This window comes from Lytechinus variegatus, chromosome 3 (genome assembly GCF_018143015.1).
Source record: "Lytechinus variegatus isolate NC3 chromosome 3, Lvar_3.0, whole genome shotgun sequence".
In the NCBI taxonomy this organism is placed as follows: domain Eukaryota; kingdom Metazoa; phylum Echinodermata; class Echinoidea; order Temnopleuroida; family Toxopneustidae; genus Lytechinus; species Lytechinus variegatus.
In genome coordinates this window covers 27,550,116-27,567,409 of record NC_054742.1, presented here as the reverse complement: position 1 = coordinate 27,567,409, position 17,294 = coordinate 27,550,116, and the positions used below count along the sequence as shown (strand labels likewise).

Below are 17,294 nucleotides of genomic sequence, written 5' to 3'. Positions count from 1 at the left end.
TAATAAAAATCATTCAAATTTCCCTTCTTTTTAATCATAAAAAATTATATTTGTGCCAAATTCTTAACTCTTCCTTCTTTGGGCCTCAGGTGAAATAGTAAATCTTGAGGAAATGAGTTTACATTTGAAATAACGTTCAATCCTAAGTCGAGTTGTACCAGTAAAATTACATTCATGCTTTATGTCGCATAAATAGATCTCTCAGGACATATCAAGTTCATAATGTCATTGTGTTCTCGTCAAGTGGGAAGGGGGCGACCTGGCTTCCCGATGTTCTGAAAGGCACTCCGATTTCATCAGCCATGGAATGGCCGTGTATTATCCCATTGCAATTGTTTATTTTCGTTCCCCTTACTGCCACCGGGGAGCCCACTTAAGGGAACATGAAAATGTTTCAAATTATAATCTATTTCTCCGCGCTTGCGGTAACCTTATCCAGGAGTCTTGCTTAACCAATGTGAAGCAACTTGTTTTCAGGGGACACTTTGCTGAATTGAGGAATTTGCTCCGATTACCACCCCCCCTCCAAATAAAAGAGATAAATTTGAATTTAAAAAATCTTATCAATAGTGTTTGTATTAAGAAGACAGAAATTTGATGTGCTTTTTCAGAGACTTTTCATTAAAATTGTTAATAGCGAAAGAAAGAAAAAAAATGAAACAAACCAAGAAAGCGCTTAATACAGACCCCCAAAATCCTCTCCAATTTTCAAAAAAAAATATTTTTGATACTCGTGTAGGGGGAGTTGAGGATGAATTGGTTTTATTTCTCTATATGGACTCTCTTAGATTCACTTATGGTTTGGGATTTCAGAGGTAACATGATTCGCGACAACATGATTATAGCGGGAGGGTTGGGAAATGGGAGGAGAAATGTGCACATTTCATGTTCTAATTTGGGGAGCAATTATCTTGTACTCTCTCTCTCCCCCTCTCCCATCCATCTCTCCCTCTTTTCCACTCTTTCTCCATTGCTCTCTCTATTTCTCTGGTCAACATAGTAGTCCTCTGGGTAGATATGATATTTATAAACGTGGAAGTGTCTCCCACGAAGATGAATGTAATGCTCATGTAATGATGGTATATCGGGTAAAGTTCATACCGAATGTTCAAGGGATGAGGAAGAATGTGATATAGCACGCAGGACCAATTTTAGATAAACGTTCGTCTGTCTGTACTGGAATAACCATAAGAAACTTCGCAAACTTGTAATGAAATAAATCTAGATTGTAACAACCCATAGGATATTTTGTAAAAAAATAATTTCCACTAACTTTCAAATGCCCGCAGACCTAATTTAGAGCCTGGATTATGGTCCATCGTTTTCGATCTTTCAACTGGGCCTTACCGCCTCTTCCAACCCTTGGCATATAACTGATGAAATCTTTGAAGTTCCACATGGTATGTTTCGTCAAGAACATTTTTTGGGGAAAGTTTTCCACGGTGATTATGATTATTGGGTGATTTTAAGCAACATTGACAAGGTAATCAGTTGTGTAGGCCTATATACTGCCAAAATAGACAAGTCACTTTCTAAATACATGTATAAAGAATGGTTGATTGTGAACTCTTGCCAAATATAATCTGCTCGACGAATCGCTTTTCAGTGTATTTAGGAATGTCACTCATTATTCGATCATACTTCAAATACGTTACATAATTACGTCTTAAAACTACTTTTATTGTCTACCTTTTATATAACGAGCTAATATCTTAATATCAAGAGTTGATTCTCTCCCTGTATTCTTGACATATTTCCTATGTGTGATTTCCCTTCATTCTTGAGCATCAAGCACCGGCAAATGAAAAATAGAGATAATCAAGCAGGCGTATGGTTTCCAGGGCACAAAATATGCAAACTTGCATATTCAATAAAACAAGACAGTGAACAGCATCTGAGTAATTATATGGGCTATTGAAGCAAAAAAAATGGATTATTGTAAGATTCATAAGTGCGGGAGGTGGCACGGTTGCCCTCTGAAATTCTGAAATAACTATTCTTATTGCAATATTTGAAAAATATACGCGTATACATGAAATCTTTCCTTTTCCATGCATGGAAAAAATCTTTCCCACACCTCTTACTTCGTCTTTGAAAATATTTTTTCGTATCAATATCTCATCCATTGATTAAACTTTATATTTGTTCCTCCACTTTCTTTCCCCTTTCCCCCTAATATACACATTCCCGAAAAGTGGCAGCCGGGTCACGTGGTCCCTTTGCACACGCAACCCTCTACCCGATACGATGTGCTCATTTACATCTTTTCAAAAACTTTTTAATAAAATATCTCTTCGAGAATGCTATTAATTAATTCATGTTCAATCATAAGTCTCAGAATCTCATAATTTAAAATGCGTTATTGTCGTTATTGAATGTCAATTGAAGCAAATTAGATAAGGCCCCGGGATAAGGCAAATTAAAATATTTCTTAAGGGGTGACATAACCCCCTCCCATGTCCTTTCTATCCCTATACTGACCCAGAAGAGAGGGTGATGAGGTTCCTTTACATTTGATAAAGGTTAAAGAAACATTCTAGGGGCTGGGAATGGAGGGGTATTACGAGAAAGGGGGACACCAAAATCCTATTTGTTCTTGGGATTTACCTACCAGTAATAGAATCATTGACTAAACGGATTTCGAGAACCCTTGTGTGGGCCTCGTGAAGTCAAGTTAAAAAAGATATGTTGAACTAGTTCAAGTTGTAAATGTTGTGTTCTTCGGCTGTTCGCAAAAAAAATGTTCAATTTATCTCTTTTCTCTTTTAATTCCTTCTCTATATTAGAAGAGTGTAATGTTTGCATTTAGTCTGAACAGTCTAGTCAGCCCAGGGTGTCGAATCTTTATTCTACAGACCTAAAAAGGAGGCCTATTTAGCTATATACATCTTTATTTGTCTGAACGTGGACAACCATGCACATTCAAAATGTGTGCGTGGAGATATTTTTATGTATGTTTGTGAGCAGAGACGGCGTCAGAGGAAGGAAAGGGGGCGATCACCCCTATGGATTTTCAAGTATTGGACAAAAAGGGAAAAGGGGAAGAAGGGGAATCAGCATAACATTTCTATCATCAATTGAGAAAAATTGAGTCATATATGGATCGTCTTGCCCGCCCTCTCAACCCCGGCGGCGGCGTTCCTGTGTTTGCAAGCTAGTGGATAATGAAAATATTTTTACTTCGTCTTTAATTAATTAGACTGAAACCGACGCAGGATTAGCATATTATTTTGGTATTTATTTATTATTCTATTTATTCATTCATTCATTCATTTACCTATTTATTATTTATTTATTTAATCAATCAATTAAGATATTTATTCATTCATATTACTTTTTTATTCAATTATCTATTCATCTATTGATTTTCGTTTTGAGCGAAGTTGGATGGGAAGGGTGCTTAAAACTTTTTCGGGAAGTGGGTGATTAAGCTCCCAAGGCCCCCCTGTAAAACAGCGCCTGGCTTTGCCCCCTATTTGCTCCTTTCTTAAATAAATTCATCATTCACACCTATTCAATCATTACACTAGGTAACGACTAACAAGTCTTTTTGTCCAAAGCGAGAATTATAGCACTTTTACACCTTTTATCTTCTTTGCCAAATGATCTTGTTACGTGAACGTTTTATTAGGAAGATAAAACAAAAGAACATTTTCTTAGCATAATTTACGACAAATATCAACCGAGGAATACGTGCAGGTACGACTGGTTTGACAAAATAAAATTATTGGTTTGCCGAGTGTCTTTTATATCTTCCGTTTTGAGAATCGGGTATGACACGAGGCAATCAAAAACTCTCTTGAGTTTTATGGCTGTGTAACATCATTGTCATAAATTACTGCGCTTGGATTGTTTAAAGGCGCATGGTATGATAAGAGTGCAATTTACAATATAGTTGGTTGAGTATAATTTTTTTTTAATTGTAAAGTCTTAATCATGAAAAATAAATATGTTAAAAAATATGAACTAAGAAAACGATTTTTTTAGTCAACACCTGGAGGGGTAAATTTTATCAACTCTCAGGAAGACAATTTATTAGGGCCTATATAATTTGTCAAATATACGAATGAAAATTAGAGCAGTAATTTCACCAAAAAAAAACTCTTGTTTATCGCTTTTAACATCACTATTATGATTATGGCAGCATGGACTTGCGATTTTCACAAATTCTACTACCTGTATTTAGTAGATGAAACATTCTCTTTAATGATCTTTACTCACACGAATGCTCTGATTTATGAATTCGTTTTTGCCTCCCTCAATCGGGAAAAGTTGAAGTCTGGGACTGTTTGTATAAAATGTGTCTTTTGAGATTTGCGATTGAATTGAGGGAAAATTTTGCTGGTGTTCATCAACATAATATACTCTCGATTTTAAGGTGTTGATTAAAATTAAATTTTTGTTGATTAAAATTGAATTGATTAAATTGATTGAAATTGAATTGATTAAAATTGAATTTTTAATAGGTATAAGATCCATGATTAAAAAAGTGTTAACGTGAACATTATACCCTTAAAGGGAATCGAACCCAAATAAAAACTTCTTTTAAGAGGAAGAAGAAAATTTTGACAAATTGATAGGTGAAAATTTGAACAGTATTCCAACGCAATATAAATTTTATAACCATAATCACATATTTCTGGAAAATGTCTTTTTTATTCTTAATTTGATAGATCTGTAAATCGTGCTGTAAATACAATCATTCTTTTATTCTGTGCTGTGTAATATATGACAACCAAATGAGATGATACTCCAAATGTGTCTAATAAAGCAAGTTGTGCATTTTCACATCCTGTAATATTTTAAGGATAAAAACTAATGGTTTCAAATGTGATTTCACATTCTGCACAAACATGGCTATACTCAAAGGGGAATAGTTGCCCCCAAATTGTCAAAGCTTTTTTTTTGGAATGCAGTTTCCAAATATACACTTAAGTGTGCATCACATCCTTCTTTAACTTAGATTCACAAACCGTCATCATGGTAAGCTCGGTAGCCCCCCTCCCTCGTTAACGTAGGTTTTCAAGTATTTTCACCATCCCAACTATAGAATATAGAGTGTATTCTCTGTAGAGTACGTCATGTGCACAAAGTAACCCAGTCCATCGATTTTAACTGTAACGAAATACTAAGATTATGAGAAAAGATAAGCAAAACAAAAAAGAAAATGTCATATTATCTCCTGAATGTGATTATTAAAAGTACTTTTGATCTCTTCCAACAAAACAAATTATTCGTTTCACAATCTTTCTCCTGAGACATAATATTGTTCTCAAATGAGGGAAATATAGCTTGTTAGATTCGAAGAAAAACATCAAAATTTGAGCATTTGTTCTACATTTTTATTTCAATTGTTCGTTTGGGATATCAAGGAGTGATTGTAATGGAATATTTACATGACATTCCTATGGGAAGTTGCTCGCCGTCTAAGTGGGGTAAACATTCCTTACAAAATGGCAAATTTATAAGGAACCTTGACTGAACAAAGTTGGATTATTGTGAAATAATAATAGATCATGAAAGAATTTGTTGTAAATAGGCCTATGCTACGATTATTATCTGTACGTGTATTCCCTTGTTGGGAAACAGAGAAAAGGGGAGGGGGAGAACCAAGATTCTCTGTGCGTCATGGTTTGTGGACCAACGTAAACATGTTAAGGGCAGTGTACCAACAGTTTTCTTTTCAAGGTATTTACGAAAGATTCATCGAATCGCTCTAAAGAACACTTCAGAGGATCGACGATGAGAAAAGAACTTATTTCAATATTTGTGAAAGGATTTCAAACCGTTTGACACAGTCACATACATTTCGCTGAACAACTCTTGATTCGAATGTCTGGATTAGCATCCATGACTGGTCTAATTGATTAAGTCATCATACTAATCGGTGATGAATGCGATGAAGTGTAGACTTATTTTGCTGGTAGGTCCATGGTTGAGGTGTCTTAATACAAATGTCATATCAACTAACACGAAACATACGATTTCGGATAACTCCTGCTCAATCATTCCTTTATCGATTTTATTTTGTTTTTGTTAAATCCTGAGGAGAAAACATTCTTTTCCACTAAAGGAAAAACAGCGGCAAACTTTCCTGAATACTAGTATTTAGAAAATAACACAAAAGGTATATAGTAAAGACTCCAAAGTCCAACTCTCCCGCTTTCGACGGGAGATCTCCCGCCAAAAGCCCATTTTCGCAAAATCTCCCGTTTTGAGATTTAATATCTCCTGCCCAGGCACTGTCAAGTTAATATGTTAAGTAATGCATCAACGCTGTGCGTGATCTCGTAAATTTACAGCGGGCGCGAGCTGGCTTGATAGCATATACTTGACTTTAATGATAACTACTATGAATCATTATATGTTTTTAATGAAAACATTTCTTCATTATGTTTTCTGGGAATACTATGTAAAATAATTGGAGAAAGCAGTTAAATTGCTGATAACCAACTTGGAGCAATCTTACTCCAGAGATCATCATCAAGTAACAGATGAGACAAGATCGATGGATATGGAAATGTGAATTTTAAGGTCATAGGTATGTCTTCACTGGTTGATACGAATAAAGGTATTGCAAAAATGTATGGTTTTGTATATGCCTATCAGTTTCAGATGCACGCATTGAATAGTGATTAATTAAAATAACTTTTATTAAGCTAAAATGTGTGATTTAATTCATTGAATTGTTATTACCTAGTACCATCATAGTTGAAAATTAACCTGAGATAGCACGAGAGAGTATCTAAAACCCAGAGCCTCTGATCTGAAGATTCTCCCACCTGGACCCCGGTCGCACGGGACTTCGCGCGCTTCGCGCACATCAAGTTGAAGTCTCCAGCTTGCTAGGGGATCCAGGTAGGAGAATATCCAGATCAGAAGGTGCTTGGTGTTGGAATCTCTGGTATAGGTCATACGGTTGAAATAAATGGGCGAATGGTGGTGGTCCTCTTAAAAGTTAAATGAGTGATACATGGTGGATTTGTTTAAAATGCCGAGGTTGGGAAACATTTTCTCATCTCCTCTTCATTCTGTCTATTTCCTTCCTCATTTCACCTCTTTATTTTTTACAAAGGGGGTGTATCCGAGGTTTGGGGAAACTTTTCCCGATTCCCATGCTGTTTCTGGGCCGTTTCATCTCCTCTGAATTATGTAGGTGAGAAGAAGCAAAGTTCAAGACTACGTTTTGGGGAGACTTTCCTCTGTGTCGCACCTCTGCGCCTCTTGTTACGGAGCAACTACTACGCCTCCCCAAGAATGGCATTGATGTTGGCCCGACCAACTACCAATCGTCGGACCGAGTCGACACGCATTCGCTATTTCATTCATAATCCCCTCTCCGCACGCCTCATTTGGTGTTCACGTTCACGCTCTCTCACCTGGCAAACAAGTTATAATCAGTTGACGAGGTAAAAGGTGATTTTTCGAGGTGGCCCCAGCTCATTCTCAAGTAGTCCTGGTAGACACCACTATCTATTGCTCGAGAAATTATTGGTTCTGTTTGCCAAGAGACCTATACCAATTAACAACACACCAAATAGTTGTTGGAATATTTTTATACACAGGTCGAGGCGTCATTACTCCATAGAAGTTTATTAGACGCTTGGAACATTAACGTCTTCTTGATGGAGTTGAGATCTTAATCAAGTATAAGGGAGAAAACGCGGTAAGTTGACTCGTTTTTTTTCGTGAGCAGTTAGATTTCTATTTTTAGTACGCCTATGTGTATACTTTGAAGTGATTCAATAATCAGAATTAAAATAACATATATATAGATTCGTTCCAGAAATAGACACACAGATGGTCATCCACTTGGTTCAGGATTTTGAAATTATAAGATAAGATAGATAAGATTTTATTAAACTCTATCGACCCCCGATTGGGAGTATGAGAGTCTCAACAAGAACATATTTACAATAATGAATATGCGTATGGATACAATTGTTTGCGTTGTAAAAATATATGTTGCCAAAGGTTAATACAACAAAATGAAAGAGCATTGAACATATCATCTTTTACGAGATTTAATTTATTTTTGCAGTATGGTCGATTTATATAATAATCAATTTTGTATTTGAATTGAATGTATCACGAATAGCATCATGACCATATTATTTCATCATAGGTCTAATGAATATATAAAAGGAATATATTATAAATGTATGCGTATAAATTTGTTTTCTCTAACTCCCCCCTCCCCCCGAAAATATCAACAATTGAAATTTTTGAAGAGTGATGACCAAAATTAATGTTATATCCAATCTTGCATAAAGCTGAATATAGTGTTGTGTTGAACCATTTAAAGTGGTAAATGCAACATTTAGAAAAGGTTGTCACTCCTCCACAACCTTTTAATTGTTGATTTAACATTTCACTTTTAGTTCAATATAATATGATTATAAACGAGTAAAGCTGCTCAGAAAGTCTAAGGCATTGGTTGACATAGCCATCATGCGAATTGTACGTAAAGTTGAAAGCTGCCTCTGCGTTAAATCGTTGAGATATCTGTGATGATATCATAATCTCTTTGGTTAATGTCCTTAAGTCATTAGGGAATACTGAAATTATCGTCCTAAAAAGCAAATTATTAATATTTGTAAGTATGTTCATGTAACTATTGTATTTTAAAGTTTACTGTAATATGTTTTTTGAGCATTAAAAACACTAACAACTAAACTGAATAAATAATACATTCATCCTCGTTCATAATTTTAAAATGATTTTCGCACTTATACATAATAGGGCCTACTGCAGCGAACACCTTTTCTTATACAGTGTTAATATGCCATTGTAATCTAATGGATAAGTATTTGTGGGGGGGTTGTGTGTTATTTTCATTAAATCATTCCGAAATATAAAAAAATAAAATAAAATTTTTGAGTTATGAATTATAGTAATAATAGGCACACCTTGGATCATATTAAATCTTTCTGTTTCCTTTTTTTCTGAAGAAGTGGAATGAATTTACGAGGGGTTGGCATATATTATTAAAAAGAACAATGTAAAATGTATTGTTTCGAAATGCTCTATTTTAACTTCTCAAGATAATGATCGAATGAATTACATGTATTTATTGAGAATTGGGATTTAATCTGAAATCGAGTGTTCATCAAATTTGTTATGGTAATGAACTCAGACTGGTTTACAAAATACACAATTAATACAACTTTATATTACACATCAAGATAAGTGATTATGTCTTCTGTGAGGAACATTACATTGAAAATTAATCGGATTGTTGCAGTTGATTTCAAAGCAAATTCAACAACTTCTTAAGAGTTGGGATTGGATGGAGAAATCCGAATCTAGTTATTGATTATTAGTTTTGCCATCGGAGGTTGAAAACAAGGTCGAGAATTGCAAACAAGGTGTATATTGCAAAGGCCACTAATTGCCATGGTTACGTATAAACTATGCTCAGTGAATTTCTCACTGCAAGATGGATCTTTTGAGGCGTCAATACACAAGATAGAAGATTGACCGTAAATAGACTTTTTTATTATTATTTTTCATATATTAAGAGGTGGGTTACATAATAATTATATACAGCAGATAAATGTATATCAAAGAACGTCTTGTATTTTTGATATTGAAATGTTGAACTAGGATGTATTTTTTTAAGTGATATAATTTGAGGGAAAAAATGGCTTTAGTTATTTCACGTCGTATACTGACATGAGAAGGGGAATACATGGGAAGCCCCCCTATACCATGCATACCCTGGATTCACTACTTCAGCAGCCGAATTTCAAAGGTCTTTCTGTTTGACGTTCGTGTCTTTCTTTCCAAACAAACATGAATGTCAAAATAAACTTTGTTCTAATAATACAATTTCAACTACAACCATGTATTTCAAGCAAGAAGCACAATTCATTACGATAACAAACCTGAGCTACTTTTGAAAATCAACCAATGCTCATGATAAGCAGTTCAAAGCGACGCATAGGTGTTCTGTTTTGTAATAACTTCAAACTATTATGTTGGGGTTAAATAATGAACACCTAAGCAAGATGGGACAAATAAAAAGAAGAGTTTTCGTCAACAGATGATAGATCATTTTCTAGTCCTAAGGCTATACTATTAAATCATACACAAAAAAGGAACCTACAATTTAGAAGGGGTAAAAATACCCCCATTTTGTCAATTTAAGTCTCGATTTTATTTTTTTCAAAGTATAATGATTATGATGAGTATATTAATTTTATTCAATGATGTAGGTTTTTGACGAATTAATCTTTTCACTTTAATTATCTTTTTCATGTTATTGTATATTACTTGGTTTTAAATGTTTGTATATTGGTGGCAGCATTTCAAAAGACTTCAATGTTCTTTTAAGCTGTCTCCACATTCTATTTTATTGTATATATATTTTTACCTTGAAGTTGTTTTTGATTATGAATGAAATGAATGGAAATTGAATAGCATTGAAAGTTCTAAGCGGAAATGTCAATTATCAACAATCCCTCAACAGTTAGCACTTAGCGGAACTAACTAAGTCGCCACTATCAATTGTGATAGACAGAAAGTGTGATGTATGCTAATTTAATTTATGTATTTTTCAATATTGGAAAAAAAGGTTATGTCCTTTCTTATGTTGTTATGTTAGGATTAAAATTTGAACTTGAACCTTAACATTTTGAATTCATCGAGATAGACGAGATTGTGACTTTCATATTACAATGTCGATCATGATATTATTACACAAACAAAGTGTGTGTGGTTCCAGTGTGAACTATTTTAGCTCAATTTGTGATTGCTATGGTAATTTGATTGCTTTAAATCATCAGCTAAAAATGATGCAGATTTACAAGTAAGGAAATCTCGGAGACTTAAACCAAATCTCTCTGTAATAGATTACGGCCTATAACAACGTCGCTCTTAATGGTCGGATCATAAATGCCTTCATCGTTTCCCATCTTCTCTCAGTTGGTCAATATTGACCCTCGTCATCTATCAAGATCTTTTTAAAAGGTTTGCCAATCTATAAATCAAGCTTCCATCTCATTGTTCATAATTAATTTATTAACTTCCTATCTTTCCTCTATCCTTGGCAAACACTTGAGCGAGCCTGAAGGATAACGAACCAGATTGTTATGGCCTGTGTGGTTCATTATAAATTATTTTGAGCCTTTTTCTGAGACCCGTTTCATGAAGAGTTATAACTGTGATAACTACCATGGATATCTTGATTGTGATTGGCTAACAGAGGCATGTTACCATGGTATTTGCTATAATGGCAAAGTTCAACACTTGTAAGTCCTCAATGAAACGGGCCCCTGCATGGCTTGGTTAATAAAAATTGAATCGCGTTTTAGAAAGTTTACACTTTGAAAAAGCCCTGGGAATTAAAAAAATATACAACATGTGAGTAATTTCTTCACATATAATCTTGGGTTTGGGTCTCATCTATCCAATGAAAAGTAAAAGTTTGGACAGAATGTTACTCTTGAGTGAGCACTGTCGCTTTTTGTAAAGCTCGCAGAAATCTGTTTGCGCAGAAATGCTCGTTTTCACGCTGTGTCAAGGGGAAAGGGCGAAATCAAACTTTCCCTGCAAAACATTTCTCATACATTTCCCTTGCACTTTTGGTCAATTGAAATAAAACGGATACATTCAAGCATTTTGCAACAATTCTGCTACCCAAAATGAAATTTCAACACTTAGCAAGCACAACCTTTACCCTTTTGTGCCAGCTGGATTTGAGGCCATAACTAAATCTGAACAAAAGTTTATATCAGACATCTCCAGCATTTTTTCACTAAGTTTTTATCATTTAAAGTGGGTTTACATTTCATTTTTCATTTAATACTTGTTGCTCCACACTTTTCCCAAGCTTGACAATGATTAACAAAATTAAAATCAAGCCTAAGCCATTTCCTGTACATGTAAATCAAAGCTCAGTGTAAAGCAAATATCGTCACGATGGTCTCGGTGTGTGTGTGGGGGGCGCAATGCACTCTTTGAAGTGTTTTGGGCAAGGAAACTAGTTAAAAAGATAAAAAGATATCTTCAAATCAATTATACTAGCTAAATTCCACATGTTTTTCATGATTAAGGTCTACTTTTATTCGCATAACTATTTCAAAGTTCTGCGCAAATCATTTTTCATTAACTTTTTAAAAGTAAGTGGTGCTCACTCAAGCGGAAATATTTTACGGGATATTACGAATGTATAATTTTACAGGATTTTTTTCTAAGTGTAAACTTTTGATACACACTGTATAGCGATTTGGCATGAATTTGTTTGGGCATGCATAACTGAGATGAACATATTCAATGTCACGATCATTTTTTAAATAGAATTTCCTACCATTTTAAGGTTTTCTTATATATTCCTTAAAAAGAAAATATAAAAGTTGCAGGTCGTGCGTGACTCTCAATTTGCAACGTATCAATTCCACATTTTAAGCGTATTTCGTTTTGTTCAAACAAAAGAGGTGAACTATTCTATTTTCCTATCATGAATATTATTATAGACCGGACTTACTGATTTAAAGATAAATCTAAGAGATTAAAAAAAATATATATATATGTGTGTGCATTAACGCTGACAAAAATCATTTTCATATATGACCTTCAATTTAATTGGAAGGTTTATATAGGCATTTCAGTGAGTTGGATTAATGAGTAGGGTTACGTGCATTTCATATTTCAGTCAAGAGTTCTTGTGGCTGACATTGAAAAGGAGATTTTATCACAAACTTGTTCTAATTAGACCCAAGAGCTATCCACAATCGTATGAGGCAAGAGATTGAGGCCAAAAGAGCAAACACACAGACAAGTGGTGGAGTATAGAAAACCGAGGTCAGTATGAAATTTTCTGAACTTGGCCATGAGGTAATGTCTAACACCAACTTGTATTTAAAACCATTTCTGTATTTATTTGTTCATTTTGACTTTGTGTGGTGTTCCACTTTACTTCTCAGTTCTTCTAAAACCCCCTGTTTCTAATTTCATCTCCTTGGATCACATTAATGTTCAAATATGTTTTCTATATCTGATAGACCCCCACGCGGGAAAACATTTTCAGAAAAAGATTATGTTCCTTGAAATTCTCAGATCTGAGATTTCCCTTAGAATCAAGAGCTTATAATGACAAAGGTGCTCATGGCAAAGGCTGGAAAACAATGTTAAGATCTATAAAGTCATCGTGAATTTCGAAGGCCGTATATACGCAGTTTTAAAAATATTACCTATTTTCAAAGGGTGTAGAGGAAGAAAAATAAGAATAAGAATAGGAACAAGGGGAGAAACATGACAAAGGAGGAGGAGGAGGAAAAGAAGAATAAGAAGAAGAAAAAGGAGAAGAGGAAGAAAAGAAAAAGAAGAAGAAGAAAAAGGAGGAGGAGGAGAAGATGAAGAAGAAGAAGAAGAGAAAGAACTTTATTACTCATTTAAAATGTCAATTTTTAGCGTGAAGAAGAAAAAAAAAGAAAAAAAAAAGAATATGATTAGGCAAAAAGGAATAAAAAGAACGAAATTGATATGCATATCGTGCTTTTATCGGAGCGTTTGAGAAACTAGAGATCCACGGGTGACTTTAATTTTACACAACCAGAGGAGGCTTGTCCAACTCCAATTTCGCTTTCACCACTGGCCAATCAAAGCACCCGCTTCAAGTTTATCCTTTCAGAATTTCAGTGATTATGATGATTTTTAATGTTAAGCACGCAAACATTGCAGACAAATGAGTGATTTATTTCTTAAAGATAATCTTTGGAGTCGTGTTTACTATGATTAGATGCCTTATTTAGCATCAAATTTTATAATGTGATGAAAGTGAAGGTCGATTAGAAGATTTAGTTCTCCTTTTAAAGAAAAAAATGTATACATTATTATATTATAAGTCCGGCTCGTCTCTTGTGTTTTCCATTATAGCGCCAAACCTCTGTCTCTTTCCGCTATATAAAATCTTTCATTTTATTCCGTTTTCGAATCTTCCACATGCTTAAGATCTATGGAGAAGTTACAGACTATCAGATGACGAAAGTTCATTATTGAATTCATGAAATTTGTTCCTTTAATGTTCTCTATGATTTTTAACAGTTTTCGTTTTTAAAGCCCTCTTGTTTGAATCCACAAAGATAATTTTACCGTTGAATAATTTCATAAAGGGATACTCTTTATTATATGTTGCCCAGAGTAGGCTCACAATTATTGAGATGTTAGCTTACATCCATGGTCACGAAAAGGGGGAGGGTGCATGCAATTTTCCTATAGGTTTTCAGAGTTTAATTAAGGTTTATGTCGCAAAGTGTGCATGAGACCCTCTCGACATCGGTTCAGTTGCTTCGCTCCCTCTATAATAGACCCTAAATAATATTCGACATTATTTTGTACTCTCGCAACCTCTTAAACGAAAAGGTGCTGCTACTGGTCATGCACAAATCTATTTAAAATCCTCCTGTCTTAATTCATAATAATAATGTTCATGTTATAAGAACCTCAGAATTGCAACAACAACAACAAAAGTTTGAAAGAAAGTTTAGAGGTCTTGTCCCTTTAATGTTGGATCCGACCTCTCCCCAGGGTCTTGTTTAAAGGTGGACCTTTCCGTCCGTCAGCGAGTAGAACAACTCGGAGTTTGTCTATCTTCTGAGACAGAATTCTTTCAACAATTCGATTTGCTTACAACGGAGGGACTAGAATAACTCTGATGGATCTAACTGCAAATCAAACTTGGTTTCGAGTCCTAGAGCGATGACAGCCAACAGATGTAGATAAATCCCAATTTGGTTGCGCCATATGATCCCTAGCGAAGCTTCCGAATTATATATCACCATGCCAACGGAAGTTGGGTACCTCCAATCATATACCAATATATTATAATTCATTTGGAGCTCATCATACTGTGGACGTATATACGCACGCGCAGGTTATAACCAGCATGTCTTTCTTTAATTTCAGCCTTTCATTTAAGGCTATGATTCCGATAGATATCAGGTGTCGGTCGGCTTCCCCTTGCTTTACCTCTGAAACATATCATATTATTGACAGATTTAAAGGTGTGATGTAAATCATGAATGTATGAGCATTGTGATATTTGTCAGGAAAAAGGCCTATGGTTAGGAAGGTTGGTAGGTCTGAACCCGATGTAGAAAAGTAAAAAGGTGTTCCCATACGATATCAATAATACGATCAAATTCGCCAGTATAGCAAAATACACAAATTTTGAAACGTCCGATTCATTCAGGTTACGACAATCATTTAAACTGATAAGTTGTCACATTTGACATTCAAGTTTTAGGCTACTATGAACTATTTCACGAAAATGGTAAATGGTATTTCATCAATCCGAATTTGTTATTGTTTACCAATTATGTGCGGCAAGATGGAAGAACAATAGGTCTTTTTTATTCTATTCCTTACATTTTGCTCACAATCAATAGAAGTCCATGCCATGTTTTCCTACGTGTTCGAAATCAGGAGATGCTCAGATATCGAGATTTTTTGGGGTGAAAGTTTTGTATTTGTTTTGTACTTTCATTCTTTAGGCATACTTTCTTTTGATGCTCTTGCTTTACTGTAAAATAATTCATAGTAGAATTCAAATTGATTTCGATAACCAAATAATGACGTTGACTTAGAATAATAAAGCTATGTGGTTAAAAAAAATCCCCCGTGATTAGAATCATTCTGTATAAAGAACTCAGTTGTTAGAGACTGGTATTAGGTGTTCTTTTATAATTTACGGCATAACATAATTTGTCTTTATAATTGTGATTTCATAAAAGATCATTTTGACTATAGCCTTATATTTGTTTAACGCTAAAACTAGTGCAGTCTGAATTTAGTTATATTGTATGCGTTTTTACACCCCTCATCTTATTGACCCCCCCCCCATGAATGTAGGCTAATAAGTAAATTTCACTCATCATGTTCATGACAAACAACCAATGAAGACATTTCCTTTTTGTAGTCAATGATAATGACTTTGATAGTTTGTTGACCGAGTAGATGATTGATTGATCAGCAAACTCTGCTTGACCGATATCGTGTGATTGATTTTGTCCCCTTACCAACGGCACGACAAATATATCTTACATTCAAACTATATAGTAGTCCTCCTAAATATCAAAAGTATTCCATACCAAAACAGAATTTATGACTATTCATATCAATTCATTGTTTTCTCCCGAATGAAAAGTATGTCAATAGAAACAAAGTGATATATCCGATGTCCAAATTCGTCTATATCATTTGGCTGATCCTCTATCGAAGAAAAAACATACTTGTGAAAAAAAAATCCGTCCATGTAAGATACTAACATAATACTTAATATAATGACTTTTGCGTTTTGAGTCAATAGAACCCGATTATGAGTTGACCAAGATTCTCACAAATAATTGCTTCTACCTGCCACTCTAACCAGGTTTTACCAAAGAAAGAGAGGATTGTCGTTTAACAATATTTTCACACAATACTGCCGTAATGTCGTTCAAATCGTAAGGTGTGAAAAATGCAGTTTAACGGCTCGTTAAACTCGTTTACAATATTCTTTGCTAGATAAAGTTTAAAGCTTCGGGGCTTAAAGGTATTGTTTAAATTTGTGAGCAGCCGATTTAAAAAATTCTCAAACCAAGATGAAACATGCGTACAAGTGCATGTATTAGAACTAATAAACCCTGAAAACAACCATTATTGAGAATGAAAAGCTAAAACTACAAGGCAAACCCCGATTTTGTAATTAGGTGTCTTATAGACGCCTAAATAGTACACATATCTGTATTGGATGAAATTAAGATGGTGTTTCCGGTCACTTTATATTTCAATTTTTGAAGCACTAAATAATATACGTACAAATATGAACTGTGTCAGTCTTCTTGACTATATACATGAAAATTATTTCCTGTTTTCACTTAATATCGGAAGTCTTCTTAAAATATATTTTTTTGTCCCACTTTTGCTTGATCGTGGTGGGTCAAAATTAAGCAATTGAAACGTTGATAATGAAAACAAAACTGTATGCTTTTAATGAATAAGTGTGATATGGTACAAATAAAAACTGAGGTGTATTCTGGATGAAATGGTGTTTAAAATTGAGGACAGAAAATAACTGCCTGGTCACAAAGATGGGTTAGGAGTATATCCCTCCATTGTGTAATATAGTTTTCAGACACAAATGAATATGAAATAAAACAATCAACAAATATGAAATATATTGAAATCGAATGTAATCTATGAATTATCATTAAATGAACCATTACTTTGCACGCGCTAACTTCTGTCATACAGATCACATGTAAAGCAAATTGTCATTGGACTTCAGTCAAAATCCAAGTGATTAGCAAACG

General features: G+C 34.5%; 1 protein-coding gene across 2 annotated transcripts in view; it reads left to right on the top strand.

Annotated features, from left to right (window-relative positions):
• The first annotated feature begins 7,126 nt into the window (after positions 1 to 7,126).
• LOC121410672 overlaps positions 7,127 to 17,294 on the top strand; it is a 29,547-nt gene continuing 19,379 nt past the window's right edge. The window contains exon 1 of one of the 2 annotated variants that reach the window (XM_041602908.1): positions 7,127 to 7,666. The gene's annotated coding sequence lies outside the window, so the exon portion shown is untranslated. Of the gene's footprint in view, positions 7,667 to 12,724; positions 12,805 to 17,294 lie in introns of those variants that run through there. The other variant, XM_041602906.1, reaches the window with a different exon arrangement.